Genomic DNA, 20,893 nt, shown 5'->3' on the forward strand with positions numbered 1-20,893 from the left:
TCTGATCCCCTGAGCTAGTGCCTCACACCTCAAAGTATGATATATCTAAAATTTTGTTGCTAAATTGTCCTCATTCTTTTAACAGAATTTAACACATATTTGTGCATATCAGAACACTATAATTTGACTTGGTGTAATTATATCCACACTTCTACAACTTAAAACTATATTTGTAAAGATGATCATTGGGTTATATAACTGCAGTTATTGGCATTTCACAGCGATGTTGTCATGTTCCATTGTCTGTTAGAAGTTGGAGTTCAATATTGTTGTTTGCTAAGTGGATTAAGCAATACACTTCATTTTTTTAGTGTCTATATGTAATGCTATATTTTTAAAATACATGAATATTCTGTTTAACCCCTGTAACATAAGTAATTGTTTAGTTTTACTATAGTTTTATTTGCTTTTCACTCCAGGAACCTACAGATAACTAATAACTTTTTCTGTCTGTCAAGCATTATAATAGCAGGTGGATGTTTCTTTGGAGGCCATGTGTATATAAAATTAGACCACAGTATGTTGGGCTTTCTTTGAAAAACATTTGCTATGATTATTTTCTTCTTTTATAATACATTACTCTTTTATTTATATATTCCAAATGTTTGCTGCATGCTTCTGAAATTAATCTCTTAAGAATTTACAAGTTGTTTAATATTAAAATTAAAAATATAAAATTATTTTATCTTTATCAACTCCTTAATATTTTAATTGAAGAATCAGAATCTTGAAATCCTTAATCTTTTCACTTTCCTTTAGATTTTGTCAAAACATTTTAGTTTTCATGTTTTTAATCTCATAGCCAAATTCTATTACTGTTTTATTAATTTAATGCTTAGTTTAGTTTAGTTACACATTGCTCTTTCAGAGCACTGTTACCATTATGTCTTGCCATTCACAGTTTTGGGCTCAGTTGTGTTTTAATGTGTCTGTGTGTGTACATACATGCACATGTGGATGCGTTTGTGTGTGGGGGGTTGTATTTTTGTGTATGATTGCAAACTCTTCTGCCCCAAATTCTCCTGGAAGTCAGAAGACAATACGAGGTGCCGGTTCCCCTTCCACCTTACTTTGTGGCACGTTATCTTTGCTGATATTCTGCTGTGTATGCCAGGCTAGCTGCTCAGTGAGTTTTGGGCGACTTTCTGTCTCTTCCTAGAATCATTCCTAAGGAACATGGGGACTAAAGTCATCCATATCTTCTAAGAGGTTCTGAGAACTTGAAGTCAAGTCCTCAATCTCCCCACATTTATTGGTATCACTTGTTTCTTGACAAAGTAAGTCCTTGGAGTATATTAAAATTTAAGAATTGCTTATGGGAAAAATGCATTATTTCACATTTCTTCATGAATGATAAAATTTTAGGATATGAAATGTATGGTTTGATTAGTTTTTAATAAAGATTTATTTATGTGTATATTTATGTGTGTCTGTGTCAGTATGAGTGCATTTCATATATATGCATTGATTTTGGAGAACAGAGGAAGGGTGAAGTTAAAGCAGTTTGTGGGTCACATGATTTTGGTGCTTGGAACAGAACTTGGTTCCTCTGCAATAAGAGCAAGCACTGTTAACCACTGACCTTTAGCTCAACTTTTGGAATTTGGGCTGACTTGATCTTATGTAGGTATTTTGCATGGGAGTAGAACCATTTTGATTTCATGAATGAAAGGGTCCAGTCATATCCAGGGAACCAGATTTCAAAGTAGTCTTCCAGCATCTTGCAGTTTATTATTATTATTAAACTTTTTCATTTATTTTATATCCCTACTACAGTTTCCCCTCCCTCCTCTTCTCCCATCTTCTCTCCCTACCTCCACTCCCTAATCCAATCCTCTGTTTCTGTACAGAAAGGGAAAAAACATGGCATATCAAAATGGGGTAGGACTAAGTTTCTCCACTTGTATTAAGGCTGATCAAGGCAACTCAGTATAAGGAAAAGGTTCCTGAAAGCCAGCCAAAGTGCTGGAGACAGGTTCTGCTCCTACCACTTGAATTCGCACAAGTAGATAAGGCTACACAACTGTCACATATGTAGAGGGTCTACATCATTCCTATGCAGGCTTCCTAGCTGTTAGTTCAGAGTCTATGAGCTCTTAAGAGCCCAGGTTAGTTGTTTCTGTGGTTTTTTTGTGTTGATCTTGACCCCCTGGCTCCTAGAATCCTTTGTCTCTCTCTTCAACAGGATTCCCTGAGCTCAGTCCAGTACTTGGCTATGGATCTTTGTGTCTGTTTCCATCAGTCACTGGATGGAGGCTCTCTGATGACAAATGAAATGGTTGCCAATCTGAATACAGGAGATGGCCAGTTCAGACTACAGATCTACTATGGATAGGAGTCTTATCTGGGGTCATCCTTGTAGATTCCTGAGAGTTTCCCTTGCACCAGGTTTCTCCATAATTCCATAATGGCTTCTGGAGGTATCACCATCCCTGATTTCAAGCTCTACTCTAAAGTTACAGGAATAATGCCAGGATGGTAATGGCATAAATGCAGACAGATGTATCAATTGAATCAAATCCAAGAAGCTGATGTAAATCTACATACGTATGGACATCTGATTTTTTACAAAGAAGCCAAAATTATACAATGTAAAAAAGAAAGCATCTTCAACAAATGGTGCTGGCCTAACTGGATGTCTGCATGTGGAAGAATGCAAATAGATCACCCTGCACAAAACTCAAGTCAAAGTGAATCAAAAGCCATAAATCCAGTTACACTGAACCTGATAGAAGAGAAAGTAGGAAAGACCTTTGAATACACTGGCACAAGAGACAGCTTTCTGTATATAACACCAGTAGCATAGACACTGAGATCAAAAATTTATAAACAGGACCTCATGAAACTGAAAAACTTCTGTAAGGCAAAGAACAGTCTCAATAAAACAAAATGGCAGCCTATAGAATAGGAAAAGATCTTGAACAACCTCATGTCTTACAGAAGACTGACCTCCAAAATATGTAAAGGACTCAAGAAACTAGACATCAACAAACCAAATAATTACATTAAAAATAGGGTAAAAATTTAAACATAATTCTCAACAGAAGAATTTCAAATGGAAGAGAGACACTTTAAGAATTGTTCAACATATTTAGCCATCAGAGAAATGCAAATCAAAACAGCTCTGAGATTCCATCTTATACATGTCATATGTTTAAGATTGAAAACACTAATGACAGCTTATACTGGAAAGGATGTGGAACTAGGGGAACATTCCTCCATTGCCGGTGGGAGTGTAAACTTACACAGCCACTTTGGAAATGAGTATGGAGGTTTCTCTGAAAATTGGGAGTCAATCTACCTCAAGACTCATCTTTACCACTCAAGGGCATATACTCAAAGGATGCTTAATCATTCACAAGGACACATGCTCAACTATATTCATAGCAGCATTATCTGTAATAGTCAGAACCTGGAAACCACCTAGATGCCCCTCAACTAAAGAATTTATAAAGAAAATGTGGTACATTTATACAATGGACTATCACTCAGCTGTTAAAAAAATGACATCAGGAAATTAGAAAGTACATTACAATCTTTATGTTCCCCCATGCAAGTGATCCCTGATCCTTGGGGTGAGGGGATGTAATATACATATCCCATTTAGGGCAGAGCACATTACAATCTCTTATTCTTTTTACTTTGACTAGTTTTAAATATCCATTCTGACCAGAGTGAGATGAAATTTGATGGTATTTTTGTTGTTGTTTTGTTTAAACTTACAATATTTTATTGAAATACTTTACATGCAATATATTTGATCACGTTCTTTCCTCTCAGCAAACTATTTCCCAGATCTTTTTCTCTCTCGATGACATAAACCAAAATGCAAATAAACAAATAAATAAAAACAGACAAACAAAAAGCAAATGAAGAAAGGCATGCACACAAAGAGAAAGAAAGAGAGAGAGAGAGAGAGAGAGAGAGAGAGAGAGAGAGAGAGAGAGAGAGAGAGAGAGAGAGAGAGCGAGCCAGCATGGAGTCCATTTTGTATTGGTATCTGCACATTGCCGAGTGTTTATCCCCGTGTTAGTTAATGTATACTGCAAGAAGAAGCTTCTCTGATGAGGGCTCTGTGACTTACTGATCTGCAAATAGAGCAGTATATCACTAAGAGTCATTTTCTTGCAATATTCTTTATCAGAATAATGATTAGGTTTTTGCCTAGAGCCCATGATTTAGCCAGTCTCAGGCACTGGCCACTTTAGCAGTGTCAGTCATGGGTTCTGTCTCATGGAGTGGGCCGTAGAGCCAATCAAAAAGTGCTGGCTGCCCCCAAATGTGCACTGTATGCCTCGCATGCAGATACTCTTGTAGGTCACAGAACTTACAGCTGGGGGATACTAATAACTATTTTCTCCTCCAGTAGTGTGAAAAGTACTTGATACACAAAGAATGCTAGTCAGTAGAGGGTGAATCTTCTATTTGTGCACCAGATACATTTCTCCATGTTTGTTGAAATAAATAAGTAGTGTCTTCAGCAATAGGTCCTTACTGTCAGGTTATAGAAGGTAACAAAAGCCTTGGCTTGCCATAGGTCAAAGCAGTTTATTTATTAACCAATTGTTAGAGGCAGGTGGGAAATCCAAGCAGAGATATAGGAAAGAGACAGGCGGGAAGAGAAGATGGTATCCCACCACCCAAGAAGCAACAAGATACCAGCAGACCAGTAACACCACAGCCACGTGGCAACATATAGATTAATAGAAATGGGTTAATTTAAGATGAAAGAGCTATAGCAAGAAGCCTGAGCCACAGGCCATACAGTCTGTAACTAATAAATAAATAAATAAACAAATAAATAAATAAATAAATAAATAAATAAATAAATAAATAAATAAACAAAAGCCTTGGCAATAGCCTGTGATGTTTGGAGCTAGTCTATGAGAGCCTTTTAAACTAATCAGAAGGTTAGTCATTTCTGGTACTTGAGGTTCTACTTGGTGACATAAGGTATCTAGTTGGAGCATTGTCTTTTCCATTATATGGTTACTCCCTTTAGATTTCATATATACTTATTTATATATGTGTGTTTATAGGTATACACACACGCATGCACACACACACATATATATGTATGTATTATGCCAGAGAAGCTTCAATAAACATATATATTGCTTATTGTTTTTTTGCATTTTATCTTTTGAAAATTTATAAAATGAAGACAGATGGAACATATTAAATTTTAAAACAGAATAAACAATACAGTGCTGCTAATCATAATTACAAAGCTGGGTAGGAATTCTTGAATTTGCAATATTTCATAAACAAATCTTAATTCTCTTTGAATAATGGCTGTCAATATTCTCCTTCCTCAGCTCCTGACAACCAATAATTTCTATCTTTTATGCATTTGAATTTTTCAAATATTTCAAGTTAAGTATAGTTTGAAATTTTTCCTCTGTGGCTGCCTTTTTTCCCCACAGCTTTAGATTGCCCATATTATCCATTTTGCTGAATCTGGCAATATTTCTTTTGTTTGTTTGTTTTTATTGAAGTATAATACCACATTGTAAGTATACACCATTTTTCTCACCTTTCTGTTAGTAGACAGTGGAATTATAATGATTTATGTTGGCTAATCTTGGTTGTCAATTTGAGTACATCTAAAATCTATAAAAATCCAAGCTGCTAGACACTGCAGTGAGGGATTTTCTTGATTGATTCATATGGAGTGAGGAGACCAACCCTAAATCTTGGACACAGCTTCTGGTGTCAGCCCACATACAAGGACATGGAAGAAGCAAATTCTTTAATTTTGCCTGTCACCCTCATGCTAACTAGCAAGTTCATCTCTCTTCTTGAGGAGGTACTATTTACTTGATATTAGAACACACCTCTTTGGGATTCTGATTTAGTTCAAAAATCAGTAGTTCTCTGGAAATCCTTTTGGGCCTTAATACCAAATTAGGACTGCTGAGACATCCAGCCTCATGAAATAAACAATTACAAGGGTTTTGACCTTTCTATGGGGGAACAGCCCACAGAAGTAGTTAAATTATGTGGACCATATCCTATAAGCCATATATATATATAGTACATGTATGCATATATGTATGTAAATATATATATTACATTTATATGTGTGCATATGTATGTATGTATACTCTGAGCCCTGTTCTTTTAGAGAACCCTAAATAATGCCATGTCCCTGGGAATTCTTTGTATATATTTAAGATCCTGCTTTCAAATATATTTTTATATTTGTGATGGCTACTCTTGGTTGTCAACTTGACTATATCTGAAATGAACTTATTCCAAAGATGAAGGGCACCCTTGTGATATGGACCTTGAGGCAAGAAGACAGAATGCCTTTGATCTAGATCTTGAGGGTGGCTGACACACACTTTTAATCAGACGTTGAGGCTGGAATCACACCTATAATCTGGGCCATACCCTCTGCTGGAAGGACAATGGAAGAAGGAAGGGGGTGTGTGCTTCCTTAACCTGCTTGCCCACTCCTTGTCAGAACATCCATTCCTTCACTGGCATTGGAGCCTACTTCTTCGGGATTCTAGCATATACAGAAAACCAGCTGAGACGTCAATCCTCATGGGACTGAACAACAGTTGGACCCTTGGACTCTCTACTCATAGCTATCCATTGTTGGACTTACCCTGTAAGTGTGTGTGTGTGTGTGTGTGTGTGTGTGTGTGTGTGTGTGTGTGTGTGTGTGTGGGGAGAGAGAGAGAGAGAGAGAGAGAGAGAGAGAGAGAGAGAGAGAGAGAGACTGAGATCCATTTTATAAGTTCTGTGGATCTAGAGAAAACTGACTAATACAATGTTCATCCAGTAAAGTTTATTATATCACAGAGTGTTTTTATTGTCACTTTTGGAGAAAAAAACTACATAATGATAGTGTTCTGCTGATGAAATTTTATTATATTAAATTTTTAAAGATAATTTGAGATTAGATTAGCTAACAGTTGTAAAAACAGCACAGAGAGATCTTATGTGACACTTTTATAGATTCTCCAGTTGAAACAACTAAAAATGTTACTAAAGTCTTATAATTAGGAACATGACAATGAATTATTTTCTCCTGTTTAACTTTCTGCACTCTGCATACATGAGTGTATATAATATGTACTCATAGTTATAACATCTTTGAATTGAAGCATAAACTGGCATTTATCCAAAATTAGAATTCTATTATCACACTGATCCCATATTCCTCATTTAAAAATAATTTCAAGCCTCATCGTTCTCCTCTAGAACACCCACATCTGGCTACCACCACACTGATTTTAGACATTATACAAAGGTACCACTATTACAAAAGGAAACATGAATGTAATTCTGTTTTGACTTGATCACCAACCATAATTCTACCGCCATCCTAACTAGTGCAATGTCAACTTGACACAAGCTAAAATCATATGATAAAATGGAACCTCAATTAAAAAAAATGTGGTCATAAGATTGAGCTGTAGACACGTAAGCTTGTAGAACAGTTTATTGATTAGTGATTGATGTAGAAGAGCCCAGGAATTGTGGTTGGTGGCAGCACTGAACTTTATGGTCCTAAGTTCTAGAAGAAGGCAAGCTGAGCAAGCCATTAAGAGCAAACCGGTAAGCATCACTCTTCCATGGCTCTGCATTAGCTGGTGCATCCAGCTTCCAACAAAGGTTGAGTTCCCTCCTTGGCTTCCTGCAATGGACTGAGATTCAGGTCATGTAAAGAAAATAAACTTTTTCCTACCAGAGTTTCTACTGGGTCTTGGTGCTTCATCACAGCAATAGGAATCCTAACTGAGCCTAACACTACTAATCAAAGTTCCTCTGTCTATCATTTGTTTCTTCACTTTTATTTTCTAAAAAGTAGTAAGATGAATGTGAAAATGTTCATTTGTTTATGTATTTATGATGTCTTTAAGTTAAATTTTATACCTTTCATCAGTTTCATTAGGACATTTGGGATAGCTCAGGCATTTGCTAATATGAATAAAACTGTCATGAATATTCAGTACATGCAAACACATGCCTTTATTTCCTTGGAGTAAATGCCTAGGAGTTCAATGGATTATATAGTAATTGCATACATCATTTTATAAGTTATTAAGATATTTTGTCATATCTGTATCTGTAATTTGTCCTGGGTAAAGTATGTTTCATCCTCACCAGTATTTAATGTTATAATTATTTTTGTTTGAATTTTATTTTCAACATTCAAGTACATAACACAAATGCAGGAATAATAAATTTTCACTCTATAAGCATCTTTTCATGGGCTTACTGTCTTTTTCTATATACTACTTGTATAATCACCCTGCCTGCTATTTTTTATTTCTATTGATATGGTATGCTAAAACTTGTTTAAGGCAGAAACATTCCAGTATACTCTCTGATTTCAGAAATACCCATGTTAAAATTTAATGAAAGTAATTATATTAAGATATGGCTCCTTGCCAAAGCTACACAGAGAAACCCTGTCTCAAAAAACCAAACAACAGCAACAAAAGACATTGCTTTAATTAGGTTCAGAAAATGAAAGAGGAAAACTGATTAATTTTAGAGGCTGACAAGATAGTTCTACTGGTAAAGGCACTTGCTGATGGCCTGATGACTATTAATATATAGAATCCGTATGGTAGAAGGAGAACATTCTGATAATGTTTTCCCTTCCCACATCTCTTCCCATATCCTCCCACCTCACAGATCCTCCTAACTCTCGACTCATCCAACTCAATCTATTCTTTCTCTCTCTCTCTCTTTAGAAAAAAAAACAATCAAATATAAACAAAGCAGAAAAATCTATTTTAAAAAGCACAAGAAATATCCACATCCACAAACAAAATCAATTGTCATCTGACCTTCAAATAAATACATGAAAGACACATACAAACACAAAAACTGCACATATTTTTCCTTTTCTCTCTGTCTGTCTCTCCTCTCTCTCTCTCTCTCTCTCTCTCTCTCTCTCTCTCTCTCTCTCTCTCTCTCTCTCCCTCCCTCCCTCCCTCCCTCCCTCCCTCCCTCTCTCTCTGTCTCTCTCTCTCTCTTTCTCACAGACACACACACACACAAACACACATACACACTAAAAAATGTTAAAAAAGAAATGGAATAATATTAGAACTTTCAAAAAATGTAAGTAATACTTTCATGATATAGATTAATAATTCATGAAAAAGATACCATACAAAAGCAGATTTATCCACTAGTCAATAACTGTTCTAGGAAGAATCAAACTGAAATAAACCTGAGGCACCAAATGTCCAGTATTGCATATGAAACACTTGCAGTTTTTCAGGTTAAATTCAATGTAATCTATTGAACACTCAGTCTTGTATATGTGAATATCTACCAGGAGACTATTATAGAGCTCCTTTAAAGAAATTAAAAAATCTAAGTAGTTGTGTAGGAATACCTATAGTGAATATAAAATATTCCTAATTTAGGTTAACAACATTGCAGTGAACAATTACTATACTAATAGATACTTATGGAAGGTTTGTTTTACTTAACTGGCTTAGTAAACTTCCACAGACAGAGCAAAACAGGATAAATTATCTCTCTTCTTTCCTGTAACTTCATTTTAATTGAAAATTTATAAAACAAATCCTAATAAGTTTTTCCCTTCCGACATCTCCTCTCATATCCTCCCCCTTCTCAGATCCTTCCACCACTACCCCACTCATCCAATTCAACCTATGCTTTTTCTCTTCAGAAAAAATCAATCAAATAAAAGCAAAGCAGAGAAACAACAAAAAACAAAGAAACATGCACATACACACACAAATAAAACTCATGAAAACTCAAAATCAGAAAACTTAATATGAAAGGAAAAGATAAGTAAGATAACAAATACCCAAACAAAGCAATATGAGAGTGAAAAATATTCTACAAAATTACCATGAAGTTTGTTTTGTGTGGACCATATACTACTGAGCTTGGAATCTACCCTTAAGTGTGGTTTATATACTCAGTGAGACCACAATGGAGAAAACTGATTTTTTTCTTTGCAAGTGGTAGTCAATTGGAAATTGCTTCTTCTTCATTATGAGTGGAAGATCATGTCCATCTCCTCCTTTCAGTATTGGAACCACATCTGGATTGAATCTGTGGAGGCTCTGTTCATGCTTCCACCATCTGTGTGAACTCATGTGCATACATTCTGCAGAGTCTAGAAGACATTGTGTCCTTGGAGTCATTCATTTCCTCTGGCTCTTAGAATATTCCTCCCTCTTCTGCATGGCTTCCTGATCCCTGAGGAAAACAGTTTGATGAAGATTTTAACTGAGTGAAGAACTGAGTGCTCAAAAATCTCTCATTCTCTGAATATTGCTCTGTTGTATGTCTCTGCATTAGTTCCCAACTCTTGCAAAAAATACTATGTCTTTAAAACTTATATCAAAACTATATTTTAAATTTATTAGGATAAATAATGCTTCCTTCCCTTTTCATTGGAAAAATACACACAATTTTAGGTTATTTTTCTTATATCTTTTTATTTATTCTTCTCTCATAAAATACAGCACAACAGCAACATCCACTTCTCCCACCCTTTGCAGCCAGCTCCAACTCCAATCTCCCACAGTTCCAGTGCTAATCCATTTTCCTTCAGGAAAAAGCTGGCCTCAAAGTGATGTAAACTAAACATATCATAACAAGATGCAATAAGGCTAGACACTAACCCTCATATCAAGGCTGAATTAGTCAACCCAGCAGGAAGAAAAGTGTCCCACAAGTAGGCAACAGAGTCAGAGACACTCCCACTCCCAATACCCCACACTAAATAACCACATTATGATGCAAAGAGGCTGGTACAGATCCGTTCCCTCCCTGCGATTGTTCCTTCAGTCTCTCTGAACCTTGTTCTCCTGGTATCTTTGACCCCATCTGGCTTCTACAATCTTTCGTCGCCATCTTCTGCAAGATCTTCCCCAAGCTCCAGTCTTCCCCTTGGAGCCCTACTCTTTATTTGTCCTCTCTGGGTTTGTGGATTGTAGTATTATTATCTTTTACATAGTAGCTAATATCCATTTATAACTTTATACATATCATGTTTGTCTTTCTGGGTCTCGGTTGCCTCCTCAGGATGGTTAATTCTAGTTCCATCAATTTGCCTGCAAATGTTGTGATGTTACTTTTTTCTGACAGCTGAGTAATACACAATTGTGTAAATGTACTGCATTTTCTTTATCATTCTTCAGTTGAGGTACATCAATTTCTTTCCAGTTTCTGGAGCATCCTTTGGGTACACACCAAGGAGTGGTATTGAGTTAGATCTGTTGCCACATTTCTGAAGAACTGCCTTATTGGTCTCAATAATGATTGTACAATTTTGTATTCCCATCCACAATGGAGATGCATTCCCTTTGTTACACATTCCAACCAGTCTGAGCTACCACTTGTGTTACTGAACTCAGACATTCTGACAGGTGTTAGATGGAATTTCCAGATAGTTTTGATTTGAATTTCCCAGATGACTAAGGATATTTAACATTTCTTTACTTATTTCAAAGCCATTTGAAACCCCATTGTTGAGGATTTTGTTTAGGTCTTTTGCCCATTTTAATGGGATTGCCTTGTTTTATGATGCCTAGTAACCCTCTGTTGGATGTAGACCTGATGAAAATCTTTTCATATTCCATAGGCTACCATTTCATCATATTGATAGTGTCTTTGCCTTAGATAAGCTTTTCAGTTTCATGAGGTCCCATTGTCTTTCTAGTGCTTGCAATATCACTGTTCTGTTTAGGAAGTTTTCTCCTGTTCCAAGACTATTCCCCATTTTTATATCAGGTTTAGTGTTTCTGGTTTTATGTTAACATTTTTAATCTACTTAGACTTGAGTTTTGTCCAGTGTGATAATTATGGATATGTTGTCATTTTTCTACATGCAGAAATCCAGTTTTTCTACAGCACCATTTGTTGAAGATGCTTTCTTCTTTTTTTTTTTTATTGTTTAGGTTTTTCAAGAGAGGGTTTCTCTATGTAGCCCTGGCTGTCCTGGAACTTGTTCTGTAGACCAGGCTGACCTCAAACTTGGATATCTGTGTGTTTTGCCTCCCCAGTGCTTGGATTAAAAGAATGTGCCACCACTGCCCTGCAAAGATGCAGAATGGGATGCCCTTGCCCCTCTGTTACCCAAGGAATGGCCTATTATAGTTATTGCCTTAAACTGTTTCTTTACCATACCTTTACAGAAAAGAATACAGAAAAAAATGCCTTCACAGTACCTAATCATAATAATTCCCAGCCAGTCAAGAGATATCAATAGAAATCCTCCCACTGCAAATGTTAAATAGCCCTACTTTGGGCCAATATTTTGTGAAAAAAAACATTGTAAATAATTTGTGTGAAATTTCCACAATCTATAATTTATTATTATATGGATGATATTTTATTAGCTGATTGAAAGTTAGGTACCTTAGGAAGCATGTTTGAAGAAGTAAAGAAAATTTTGCCTCACTGGGGACTACAAACTGCTTCTGAAAAAAAAAACAAAGAGGAAATTCTATTAATTACTTAGGATATAACATAGATCTTCAAAAAATTAGACCCCAAAAGGTACAACTCAGGAGAGAGAGATTGCAGACCTTAATGATTTTCAAAAATTGTTAGGAAGCATTTCTAACTTACAGGCTATCACTGGAATGCCTAAAGATGGACTAGTAAATTTGTCTAATATCCTAAAAAGGTTCAAGGATTTAAATAGTCCAAGAGGATTACCAGCTGAAGCTGAGAAGGAATTGGCTCTAGTAGAAAAGAAAATTTGAGACGCACATGTGGATTGTGTGAATCCAGAACTTAACTGCATTCTAGTCATATTCCCTTCTAGACATTCCTCCACAGGATTTTGATGTAGAGAGAAGATGTTATATTGGAATGGATATTTCTACCACATAAACCAAATAAATTCAAAAATTATGTGGAAAAGATCTCTGATTTGATTCTAACAGGAAAATTAAGACTTCATCAATGAAAAGGAATGGACCCAGCAGAAATTATAGTATCTTTAACTAATGAAGAGATTTCCTCTTTACAAAAAGATAATGAATACTGGCAAAGAGCCTGCAGTAATTTTTTGGGAGAGATTAACAATTGTTATCCCAAAAACAAGAGAATAGGATTCATAAAAAGAACTGAATAGGTTCTTCCTCACATGGTATGGCACAAGCCAATTTCTGGAGTCCTCACATTCTATACTGATGCAAATAAATCAGAAAAGGCAGGATAAAAATCAGGAGACTTAAGAAAATTGCTTCAAATTCCATACAATTCTGTACAAAAAGCAGAACTGTATGCCATTCTTATGATACTAATGGACTTCACAGAACGCCTCAATATAGTCACTGACCCTCAATATGCAGAAAGCATCATTTTATGTATTGAAACTTCTGAATTTATTCCTGATAATACTGAATTAACTTCACTATTTGTACAATTACAGGTAATAATCAGAAAAAGAGAGCATCATATATAATATATATATATATATCACACATCAGATCCTATATGGTTCTGCCAGTTCCTCTAGCACAAGGTAATGATGGGAATGATCAGTTATTAATAGATAATGTGCTTGAAGCCTCAGAATTTAATAAGAAACACCATGTAAATAGGGAGGATTTGATGAAGGATTTCTCCATCACTTGGCAACAAGTCAAGGAATTTGACCAAATAATGTTCCATTTGTTTCTTCTATAACCAAACTCCATTACCTGCAGGAAGCAATCCAAAAGGTATACAAAGAAATGAAATTTGGCAGATGAATGTGTTTCATTTCACAGAATTTGGAAGATTAAAATATGTACAACATACCATTGACACTTATTCAGGATTTTTGTTTTTGTTTTTGTTTTTGTTTTTGTTTTTTCGAGACAGGGTTTCTCTGTGTAGCTTTGCACCTTTCCTGGATCTCACTCTGTAGACCAGGCTGGCCTCGAACTCACAAAGATCCGCCTGCCTCTGCCTCCCGAGTGCTGGGACTAAAGGCGTGCGCCACCACTGCCCGGCTTTATTCAGGATTTTAATTGGCGACTCCTGTGAGTTCTGAAAAGGTTGATTCTGTAATTGCATACCTACTGGAAGTTATGGCCATCATGGGAATACCTGTACAAATTAAGACCAACAATGCCCCTGTATATGTCTGAAATAAAATGAGACAGTTTTTTTGTATATTACAATATAAAGCATATTGCAGTATACTGCAATCCTACAGACCAAGCAGTCATAGAAAGATCTAATTGAACTTTAAAGGACATGCTAAACGAACAGAAAGAGATAACTATGACCCCTAGAAATAGATTGCATAGTGCTTTATTCACCTTGAATTTTCTCAGTGCTGATGAGAAAGGGACAACAATTGCTGAGGAGCAAGGACGGCAGAAAAAAACTCCTGAGCAAAAACAACTGGTTTACTTCCAACATGTGTTGACCTTGGAATGGAAACCAGGATATGTCCTACATTGAGGAATGAGTTTTGCTTTTGTTTCTGCAGGAGAAGAAAAGCTACGGATACCAACAACATTAAGAAAAATTTGATTTGAACAGGAGAAACCCCTTGATGAGAAGTAATAACTCATCCACTGATGTGACATCTCTACAAGTTGTAAGAAAAACTTAATGAACAAGGGTTGAGGCAGGGCTCTGTTTTCTGTCTTTATAGGATAGTAGAAATACCCATCTTCCAGAAATCATAAGGCTTTGGATAACCAGATGTCTACAGCAGAAAGAAAGGCCATATTGATACCAGTATACACAGGGTAATATTTCACCTCCTAACATCTATATCTCTTTTACTCTAGAAAAATTGTGGTCCCAATTGAATTATAAATCAAACTGGCTTCTCTAAACCCAAGCACATTGCTAAAAGAAAACTCAGGAGATTCTGATTCATATTGAAAGAGTCAACTGGTGTGAGACAAAAGAAAACCAATAATCTAGGGATCATTGTCATCAGTTACCTTTAATTTGCCATGTATTTTATCAGATATCACGATGGCAATGACTGCTTGTTTATTTGTCCCATTTCTTGGAATACTTTATTCCACTAATAACTGTGCCTATCCTTAAAGCTGTTTCTTATAGACAAAAGGTAGTGGTATTTTGTTTATGTATTCAGGCAACCTGTGTCTTTGGATTGAAAAGTTGATGGCTATAATATCTAGAGTTATTATTAAAAGGTAAATGTACATTTCAGTTATTTTGATGCTTTTTCATAGCCTGTGTGCTTAGTTGACTTGTTTTTCATTATATTAAGGCTGTATTTGTTTTCCTTCAAGAAGTACTTGGCTATGGTAATTCCTATCTTCAGTTTGGATTATTGCTTTCAGTATCGTATTTTTTTTGTGTGTGTGTGCTTTTTTATCAATATTTTTAGGCCGTCAGGATCCTGGGAAATTTTTCTTTCTTCTTGCAACTATGACACATAGTATTTTCTGGGTACAAAAGACTAGATTGGCAGTCATTTTCTTTTAGAACTTGGAGTGTAGAACTCAAGCTCTGGCTTTCAGAGTTTCCGTTTAGAAATTGGATATCATTCTGATTAGTTTCTTTTATGTGTGAATTTTTTCTTTTATAGTTTTCAATATTTTTCTTTGTTTTGTATATTTAGAATTCTGATAATGGTGTGCCCTACAGTTTCCTTTTTTGATTGTATCTAATTCTTGTATTCTCATATGTTGTGATTTTTTTCTGATTTACTCTAGATCTTCTACTTTAGTTTTGAGGCTTGAGTCCTGATAGTTTATCTTCTGCTTGATTCAGTCTATTTATAGAGGTTTTAATGAGTTTTGTTATTGGTATATTGAGATGAATTTTGTAATTGGTATGTTGGTATATTGTTTCTCTTCCATCTTCATTCTTGTTTGTGTTATTTTCCATGTCCCTTCAGTTTATATGAACATGGGAGATCTTTCCATTTTCTGATATCTTCTTCAATTTCTTTCTTCAGAGACTTCAAGTTCTTGTCATACAGGTCTTTCACTTGCTTAGTTAGTTACTCCAAGGTATTTTATATTATTTGTGGCTATTTGTAAAGGGTGATGTTTCTCTAATTTCTTCCTCATCCCTTTTATCATTTGCATATAGGAGGGCTACTGATTTTTTTGAGTTAATCTTGTATCCTGCCACATTACTGAAGAAGTTTATCAGCTGTAGGAGTTCCCTGGTAGAATTTTTAGGGTCACTTATGTACACTATCATATCATCTGCAAATAGTGAAAGTTTGACTTCTTTTTTTCCAATTTCTATCCCTTTGATCTCCTTTTGTTATCTTATTGCTCTAGCTAGAACTTCATGTACAATATTGAATAAATATGGAGAGAGCGGAGAGCCTTGTCTTGTTCCTGATTTTAGTCGAATCGCTTTGAGTTTCTCTCCATTTAATTTGATGTTGACTGTTGGCTTGCTGTAACTTGCCTTTATTATGTTTAGGTATGTTCCCTGTATTCCTGTTCTCTCTATGATCTTTATCCTGAAGAGGTATTGGATTTTGTCAAAGGCTTTTTCAGCATCTAATGAGATGATCATCTGGTTTTTTTCTTTCAGTTTGTTTATATGATATATTACATTGACAGATTTTCGTATGCTGAACCATTCTTGCATCCCTGGAATGCAGCCTACTTGGTCATGGTGGATAATTTTTTTGATGTGTTCTTGGAGTCTGTTTGCCAATATTTTATTGAGTATTTTTGCCTCAATGTTCCTGAGGGAGATTGGTCTGTAATTCTCTTTCTTTGTTGCATCTTTGTGTAGTTTGGGTATCAGAGTAACTGTAGCCTCATAAAAAGAGCTTGTTAATGTTCCTTCTGTTTCTGTTGTGTGGAACAATTTGAAGAGTATTGGAATTAGCTCTTCTTTGAAAATCTGGTAGAATTTTGTGCTGAAACCATCTGGTCCTGGGCTTTTTTTGGTTGGGAGACTTTTAATGACTGTTTCTTTTTTCTTAGGGGTTATTGGACTGTTTAAATAGTTTATCTGGTCTTGATTTAACTTTGGTATGTGGGACCTATCCAGAAAATTGTCCATTTCTTTCAGATTTCCCAATTTTGAGGAGTACATGGTTTTGAAGTATGACCTGATGATTCTCTGGTTTTCCTCATTGTCTCTTATTATGTCTCCCTTTTCCTTTCTGATTTTGTTAATTTGGATGCTCTCTCTCTGCATTTTGATTAATTTGGATAAGGGCTTGTCTATCTTGTTGATTTTTTCAAAGAACCAACTCTTTGTTTCATTGATTCTTTGAATTGTTCTCTTTATTTCTATTTTATTGATTTCAGCCCTCAGTTTGATTATTACCTGTCATCTATTCCTCCTGGGACACTTTGCTTCTTCTTGTTCTAGAGCTTTCAGGTGTGCTGTTACGTCACTAGTGTGATATTTCTCCATCTTCTTTGTGTGGGCATTTAGTGCTATGAATTTTCCTCTTAGCACTGATTTCATAGTGTCTCATAAGTTTGGATATGTTGTACTTTCATTTCCATTGAATTCTAGGAAATCTTTAATTTCTTTCTTTATTTCTTCCTTGCCCCGTTGGTGATTCATATGGGCATTATCAGTTTCCATGAGATTGTAGGCTTTCTGTAATTTTTGTTGTTGAAATCTAACTTTAAGCCATGGTGGTCTGATAAAACATGGGGTTATTCCTATTTTTTTGTATCTGTTGAGATTTGCTTTGTGACCTAGCATGTGGTCAATTTTAGAGAAGGTTCCATGGGTGCTGAGAACAAGGTATATTCTTTTGTGTTAGGGTGGAATGTCCTGTAGATATCTATTAAGTCCATTTGAGTCGTAACTGGCAATAGATAATCCCACACCAACAAATACCAAAGAAGAGAAAGACACAACACTACCAACAAAAAATAACAGGAATTAACAATCACTGGTCGTTAATATCCATTAATATCAATGGTCTCAATTCCCTTATAAAAAGACATAGGCTGACAGAATGGATATGAAAACAGGATCCATCCCTTCTGCTACATACAAGAAACACACCTTAACTTCAAAGACAGACACTACTTCAGAGTAAAAGGCTGGGAAAAGACTTTCCAATCAAATGGACTTAAGAAGCAAGCTGGTGTAGCTATCCTAATATCTAATAAAATAGACTTCAAACTAAAATCAGTCAAAAGAGATTGGAAAGGACATTACATACTTATCATAGGGAAAATCCACCAAGATGAAGTCTCAGTTCTGAACATTTATGCCCCAAATGCACAGGCATTTACTAAAGCTTAAATTGCACTTCAAACCACACACACTAGTAGTGGGAGACTTCAACACTCTACTCTCACCACTGGACAGATTTGCCAGACTGAAACTTAACAGAGAAACAAGGGACCTAATAGATTTAACATTTTCTTTAACTGACATATCCAGTTTTTCTACCTTGTCTTCAGTATCTGGAAAGTCTCTCTTCAATATTTTAGTATCTGTTGGTTAGGATTACCTCTGAGATTTTTGCTTATTTGTGTGGTACATTGTACGTTTTTTCATTTTCAGTTTTATTTCAGTTTTACTGTTCTTAAATTATTCTATTTTTGTGTGCTGCTGTTAAATTTTACTTTCATGTCTTGAATTGTTTTCATTATTTCATTCAATTGTTTGTATTTTCAAGGCTTTGTTAAGGTATTTATTAATATCCTATTTGCTGTCCTTGTACATATTTATGGTTCCTATCTTGAAGTCTTTGTCTTGTGCTTCGGCTATATTGCTTTTCTCGGGGGCGGCTACAGTTGGATTACTGACTGCTGGTGAAGGCATTCTGTCATGGCTCTTCATGTTTGAGATTTTTTTTTTCCTCCACTGGGATGTAGGCATTAGGATTTGTGATCGTTGGTGTGTTTCTTGGAGTTCGTATCTGGTCCTGCCTTTTTGGGTGGCTCTTTCCTTCTTTGGTTGTTGTTGCACTAGTCCAGAGTGCCTATGCAGGTCAGTGGGTAACACACAAAATTAAGATGGGCTCGGAGGAAAGCTGAGCGACTGTGGCAAAAAGCTAGGGGACCAGGTCCATACTAATATTCAGGGTCTCTGGCAAAATGAGACATGGTTGGAGGAGGGACTTAGTCAATCAGGCCACTATAGGATTAAATCATTTTGGAGAGAACATGATGGAGGACAAGAAGAGTGAAAATCCCTTACTTGAGTCTCAGACCAATATGGCCACTGGGAGTTCTGAGTAGAAATGGATTCTGTGAATCAGCAGCTGAAATGTTAATGGAAATGGGCTTGAAGGGAAGGCTGAGATGGCTGGTGGGAAAGAACTAAGATGGGTCCACTCCAAGAAGCAGAGTTCTATGGGAAGGAAAGTAAAGTGGAAGCAGGGGCTCCTACCACTTCATAGATGAGCCCCAATGTTTTCCACAAATACTACTGGAGATGTTGGGAGAAAGTGGGCTTTCTGGGTGCCAGTAGACCTAATTTACAGTCAAATATGTTCCCTATTTTGAATTTAAACTTCTGATGAAGCTGTATCAAGATATGGAATTCTTCCAGCACCTATAGACCTAATATCCCATCCAGACTGAACTGACCTGAGGTTGTCAGAAATTCTGGAGATGTGGAGATACCTGGGTGTTGCTGAATCCAATGTAGAATTAAATATGATCCCTAACCTCAGTCCATTTTGCTGTGAAGTCTCTGCAAACTTCAACAGATTTTTTTAATCAGCAAATAAACTTCAGTGAAACAAACTGACCCATTTTCTGATGGCTGTTAATATAACAGTTAACAGGAATAATGAACACCATTAAGAGAGACAAATAACATTGTCACTTAGCCCTTCCTCATGAACTTTGTGGCAGAATGGGTCAAGGAGAAAAAGAAAGAATGTGGAGACCTCAGGAGGAAATGTTTCTGTGGAAGAGGTAAAACTGAAATCTTGGTAGCTTCTGATACTGACCTGTGCACAGATTTCCAGGGGAATGTATTTTCTTCTGAAAGTATAAGTCAGTTTTAGTTCCTGACACCTCATTAAACCCTCAAATGGAGTAAGACCTGCCTTTCTAATAGCCATCTTATATTCTACTTAGAGATGGCATGAAGTTTTTTATATATGCCAAGTCTTAATATGCAAAGCGTTTGAAGGGCATAAGAACTTGGACTTTCAAATTTAAATACTAAACTTAACTTTTCTGAGTTCTAATGACTTTCAAAAAAATAAAAAAAAATCAGACTTCTTTGAAAATATTTTCAACTATGTACATACTTTGTTCTGAGCCTGAAATGCTCTCTACTTGATCATGTGTCTGAAGACTTAGTTATGTGTGGTGATAGTGCAATTGGGCAAGGCCACCAAGTGATCTGGAAAATCTGTAGAACCTCTGGGAAATGGGTCTAGCAGACAGAAAAAGGTAATTGAGGGAGGTCATACAGTTCATGCTTCAGCCTGTACTCTGCTTCCAGGACTGGCCAATATATGTGGTCTCTGCCATAATCTCCCCACTATTAATGGGTCACTCAGCCTTGATTTTCCTACAAAGATGGACTATACTTGCTCAAACCGTGAGTCAAAATATGCCTTTTTTAAATTTCAAGTTGTTTCTATCAGATATTTTGTAACAGGGGGCAGAAAATTAACTAAGAGTATTTAGATGTGTAAATTAATGTGCACCAATAATTGTATTAACCACCTACTTTTTCAGATTCATTAAAGATACAATATGAAGAGTTAACAGGTCTTTACTGGTTATTTCCATATATATATATATGTATGTATGTATGTATTATCAGGTGAGGAGACATATCCTTTTCTTTTCTCTTGAGGAATCATATGAGAACAAAGGAAATTATACAGATAGACAAGGAGAAGTTATGAGATGCAGAGTAAGACAGATGAAAAGTGCTCGAGGAGGAGAGTGAGGGAAGGATGAGAGAACAAGAGATCCGAGGGAGGAAGGAAGATAGGATGCTAGACAAAGAGAGACCCAGAGAGAGAATA

Source organism: Peromyscus californicus, unplaced genomic scaffold (assembly GCF_007827085.1).
Source record: "Peromyscus californicus insignis strain IS unplaced genomic scaffold, ASM782708v3 Scaffold_14__1_contigs__length_90479793_seg_1, whole genome shotgun sequence".
Lineage (NCBI taxonomy): Eukaryota > Metazoa > Chordata > Mammalia > Rodentia > Cricetidae > Peromyscus > Peromyscus californicus.